This window comes from Saccostrea cucullata, unplaced genomic scaffold (assembly GCF_032062105.1).
Source record: "Saccostrea cucullata isolate Sc308-1 unplaced genomic scaffold, CSIRO_AGI_Scuc_v1 ctg81, whole genome shotgun sequence".
Taxonomy (NCBI): Eukaryota; Metazoa; Mollusca; class Bivalvia; order Ostreida; family Ostreidae; genus Saccostrea; species Saccostrea cuccullata.
Window position 1 is genome coordinate 59,260 of NW_026931903.1, and position 6,237 is coordinate 65,496.

A 6,237-nucleotide genomic window follows, 5' to 3' on the forward strand; every position below is an offset into this window, starting at 1 on the left:
GTACTTACGTAGTAATCAAATGTGTATATAATAGGACTGAAAAATGTTGAACAATTTTTGCACACATTGCTGTCGAGTATAATTGATAATATAATTACCTTTACAGTGATTAATGTCACCCTCGACAATTATTGCCATTTTGTTATATATACATTCTGTTTCACAGAGTATCGATAGGTACAAATACCTGAAATCTGTTCAGTTATTTAGTGAGAGTAAAGCAAAGGGCTCTTTCTTGGAGAGATTTACATGTACCTTTGTTATATCTCTGTATCTTAAGGCTTAGATGGAATCTTTTTATAAAGTCTGCATTTTGTCTTTCTTTAATATGTTTTTTCCTCACCCATTAATGCAACAAAGCCTTGAAGAAGATATGATCCTCTGATACAAGAGAGATAACTTGTAGATGGTTGAACAAGGCGAGCGGAATGGCTTTAGTACGTGGGCTGTTCAATAAATAATGTCCTGAGCTCTATGAGATACAACATAGATATCATATGACATAAAACTTCACTTTCTCTCATGATTGAATCTTTCATGAAATGATTACGGTTTATATGACCACTTTTCATCACATGGTTCCATTGTGTGAAGCTGGAAAACAAGGACTATTCGAGACACTGCATTAAAAATGAATGGTAAAGAATCAGTAAACTAGAGTGAAATAAAACGCTTCATTAAAGCTGCTGTATAACTCGTTAAGAATCCAAAAGAAATATGCACTGAAATATGTGAAATTTACAACAAACAATGTCCGTAATGTCCGTTTTATAGACACATGAGCAGATGGGTTTCAATGAACCAAAATGATATAATGGGCATCAAAAATGGGTACCGTCCTTGGCGACAATTACGTACAACTGGTGTTTTATTTGCCAAAATTCAACAAATTATCACTGAAGATGTTTGCTTGAGTTTAAGACACAAAGAAATTATTTTTTTTAAAAATTAAGAAATTAGAGTTATCAACGTTTGTCTGAAATTCAAACATATAATGAAACTTAAATCAATTGTTTTAAGCCCTCAAAACAAATTTACAATAGGAAGCACTTGACAAAAACAGCCAAGGTCTGAGAAGAGCAAAAACATTTTCATAAGCACAAAAACAGTTTATATGCCATTTTCTAAAATATTAGTGGTTTTGTTGTTCACATTCTTATTCGGGAGGCAGTTCAATTTCTGGAGGAATCTTGGAAGCAGAAAAAAATCGAAAGGTTTATGAGAGGATGGAACCAGATTCAGAAATCCACTACATTTAATGTCTTCATGACAGCGTTCAAACCCACATGCGACGAAGAGTAAAGGGGTTTTGGGAATAAATAGATAAACAGTTAAAGTTTTCTCATTTTTTTTCAACAATAATCAGGAGATCTTTCACCCTTTGACTTGTTTCATTTTCCAAACTTGAAAAAAATACTTTTCAAAAAAAAAAAAAAAACAAGTCCAGGAAATAATAGGATCTTCCATATTCCATTATACGAAGGGCCATACTCAAAAATGTGTTCTAAAAACAATCAGAAATTGTGTAAAATTGTTACGGTCATGTGTTTTAATTAAAAGAGAATATTTAAGTGAAATTATTAATACTAATCATTGAAAAACGTTTTTGTTTCTTTTTGAGCACCGGGGACATTATTTATTGAATAACCCTCGTATATACATGAAAGTTAAAATTTATATCTCAATTATATAATTTTTTTAATTGATTATCGACATAAAGTGTACTAAAATGTAAAGTTTCTACAATTTCAAAATTATTTGCCTATGAAATAACGAATACCCACTAAAGATAACAGAAAAAACTTTTTCTAATTTAATAGAGTTTTGTGATAAGAATACCATAAAAATAGCATGTATTTAGAGCATGCTCTTGCATATCAAATCAACTGAGATACATAAATTCCTTATGCAGTGATGAAGGTATATTGCTTCACAAGTAAGGGAAGTTGACGATAGAAAAATTAAAGTCATCACGTTTATCATGGAGCTTGGTTGTTAGATTACCATTTATGTCTTTTTAAAGTAAAATATGAAACAGATGTGTCAGACTCTGTCGTATCTTTTATCTCAAGCTCACCAGGATATATCGTATCGACCTAAGAATAGAAATTACAATTGTTAATTGACAATATGTCGATATATGTAAATGTGGAGTTGAAATCCACAGTAAGTGTTTTCTTCTTTTCACGCATAAGATTTTGCACAAAAATACTGTTTCATATGAATACAAAAATAGGTCTGCTAATAACGGGGCGCAATTGGTACCCATGGGAATTCCTATAGATTGTTGGAACCTAATCTCCAAAAACAACATAGATATTGTCAATCAGAATCTCCGGCATCTTTTTGATGTCGACTGCAGAGTACCTGTGTGTACAATCAGAATGTTTTTTTTTAATAAAATAATTTTGCAAATGACCAATGACAAGGTAAGTAAATTTACGAGTTCCATTTTTATTGAAAAAGCAGCTGTCAATGACATCAAAAAGTCAAGACTTTAATTCATCGTGGGGAATGGTTGTATATAAAGTTGAAAAGTCGTAAGTTTTTAAGCTGTTGATTTTGGTAAAATCTAGTGATTTCCAAAAGTTCATTGGAATTTTTTTTTTAATTCTTTATTTGTTTTACACAATCTGTTTCACAATTCATAATACAAAAATTAATATATTACAGATTGGTTTTTTTGATAGAGGGAGAGAAAAGAGAGAGGGAGAGAGGAGAGAGAAAGAAAGAGAGAGATAGAGAGGGAGAGTTGGCATGTTTTAAAATTCCTTTACATAAATAGGTTTTTTTCATTTAATAACATTTCATGAAAACATTTGATTCCACAGATTCCAGTTGGTGTCAAACATCTCTCTGTCACCATTCTTATATGCTAAATATTTTTGAGTTTCATAAAAAAAATTTAATATGTGAAGTCGCAAGTCTGACATCTAATTTTTTTTCTAAACATCTCATTGTATATATATAATATTTTATCCATAGCGCCATCAGGTTATGAATATCTTTGTTTTTTACTAGAAATCCCAAAATAAAACTTTGCTTTGTAAATGAAAGTTGCAACCCTGTTCTTTGTTCACAATGTCTTTCAAAACTGTTGAGGAAGGTTTGTACATTGTCACACTCCCATAAAATATGTATTATTGTTTCTTCTTCCATATTACAGAAAGAACATAAGTTATCATCTCTTTTCCTAATTTTACATAGATATGAGTTTGTACCTAGTATTTTATTTAAAATTCTGTATTGAAACCATTGAAGTTTACTATTTTTTGTAATTTTAAAAGGAAGTTTAAAAATCCTTTTCCATTCACTTTCCCCTAAATTAAAAATATCATTCCATCTTGTTTTCCCAGTGGGTTCAATATCATTTACATTAATTATTTCGTAGAACTGTTTTGCTTTTTTACACTTTGAAAGAATATGAGTGCTGGGCAAAATTAATGGGTTAGGTAATTTTGCAATTATTTCATTAGTGTCTGTTGCTTTCATCCATGCCTTTACAGCATGTATTATGCTTGCAAATTCTAAAAAATTAAGCCTTACATTTGGATATATGCCACAAAATTCCTCATAACTATAACAGGAACTATTTTCATCTATAAGATCATTAATAAATCTAATATTCAGATCATACATATTTTTGTTATAAATGACTTTCCCACCAATAACAATTTTAGGATTATAAAAATTGGTATGTCTCCTGCAACCTTACATACATTATAGTGTTTATTTATATAATAGTGTTGCATTATGCATGTACTATGCCTAAATAGTAGGCAGGGTTTGACACATGGTGCACGAGCCGGAGGCGAGTGCACTATGTGTCAAACCCTGCCTACTATTTAGGCATAGTACATGCATAATGCAACACTATTGTTATTATTATGCTGACTGTTGTTATTATTTATGCGGCAATCCATTTGATTTTTTCCTGAAAATAATGGTGGTAACACAGCGCACTTGCAAAAACTCATTCAAAATCTTCATGCTAGAATTAGTTGCATGCTTAGTTATTTTGGTTACTAGTATTTTCTCTAAATAAGTAAGAATTTTCTGTCACAAAGATACTCATCTTTATTTTCTGTTTTGTTAGTAAGACTGATTTGTTTACAGTCGTGGATTCTCATTGATAATTTTCTTTTACATCCTTCAATCAAGCGCTATATAAAAAAGCGTTTTAATGACCCCATGATATCAATTCATCTAACGATCTGTATATAATTAGTTTGAAACTTTGTTGTACACATTTATCTCAGATTCCTTGGAATAAATATAACTGTTTTCAAATAATATTTGTCTATTTTCTTCTTCTTGTGTCAATTGTATAAATTAAGTTTATATATTTAATAAAATTCTCCTAATCAGTGATCGTCTCTATGGCGTAATCGATAAGGCTTCGGACTGGCAACCTCACGGTCGCGAGTTCGATTCCCAATGTGTGTAATGTAGAATTTTCTTCAAAAAGTAAAGCCGTGCTCTATTTCGGCATAGTATGCTTACGCTATATAAATCCTTAGACCACTATGCGAGAATAGTAGGGTATGGGCTATATAGAGACAAACTGACAGGAAGCATAATAATATTTAATTCAATCCAAGCTTCAAAAACATCTTTCCAAAACTTGTTTTTAAGGTTCTTCATGATATTTTTAATATATTCAATGCCGCATGTTAATATTTTTGTCAAATCTATATTAGGTAAAAAGTTTTGTAAACCTTTATCTGACAGAATAAGCTGTCTCATCCAAAATAACTTAAGTGATGCAGTGAAAGATTTATCATTTTTAGTCCGCCTTCTTCATATTTTTTTACTAAGACATCTTTCTTCACTCTGTGTTGTGGACCGTTCCATATAAATGAGAAAAATAATTTTTCCAATTCCTTCAAAAAGTTTGGAATAGCCATTAGTATATGGTTTAGCAGCGGTAAAACAAGAGTTTTAAGAACAGTTATCTTTCCAATAGGTGTTAAATATCTCTTACTCCACTGACTAATTATAGATTTTATTTGTCTTAATTTTGGCTCATAATTGAGTCTTTCAACTTCATTCAAATCAACATCATAATGAATTCCAAGTAAGGTAAATCTTGTACATCCCCATTTAAGATTATACTCATGACTTAGTATTTCTTGACTAAATCTTTTGGAACCAATCCAAACTGCATGGGATTTTGAACAGTTGATATATAAACCAGACATTTCGGAAAATTTCTCTAATGTTTTCATCACTTCTGTCAATGATTCTTTGCTACCGTCTAAAAGGATTGAGGTGTCATCTGCTAATTGGGATATTTTCTTTTCCATATTTTTTACAGTGATTCCATTGATTTTTTTATTTTTTCTTATCATTATTGCTAAAATTTCTGCACACAGGATAAAGATATAGGGTGATAGAGGATCCCCTTGTCTACACCCTCTCTGTATATTGAATCTTTGAGAAAAATTACCACTTTGATTAATTGTGGAACTTATATTAGTATAAAACAGTTTCACCCATTTTTGTATTGAGGGACCAAAATTAAAAAACTGCAAGGAATTCTGAATAAAATCCCATGAAATAGTGTCAAAAGCTTTCTCGAAGTCAATCAAAAGTAACAAGCCTGGTATATTTTCTTCTTCTGTGTACTGCATTATATCATAAATCAAACGTGTATTTTCTCCTATGTACCTATTTGAAATAAAACCTGTTTGATCGTTATTTATCAATTTGTCAAGTTTATTTTTTATTCTGTTAGCAATAGTACCTGATGCAATTTTGTATACAGTGGAATTTTTAAGAATCCGCATCTGACTTACACTTCTTGAATATATCGTTGCACAGTACTCTTGACGTTTCACATTTACTACTGTTAATATCTTAGTGAAGCGTAAACAAAAAGGCTGGACGTTCATTACATGATTTTGAAAGAAGGTACTTGTTAAATGCAATTTGAAATATTTAAATTAACTGAGGTAAGTACTCCATGCAAACAATTTCTTTGCAGGAGGGTTTAAGAAAAGAAGTCCCCAGAATTGCACATATTCGTTTCATATTTCAGATTTTTTTCACGTTGTTGCCATTGAATCAAATTATTGTTTCCCTTTAATTAAACTACTACATGTATTCTACTATTATATGCTAATAATTCAGATAATCTTTTAGCTAAAATATCACAGAAACTCTTGTTGATATTTTATTGTATTTATTATTATTGAATATGATTAATATTCAATACATCTTATAAAAATATTATGC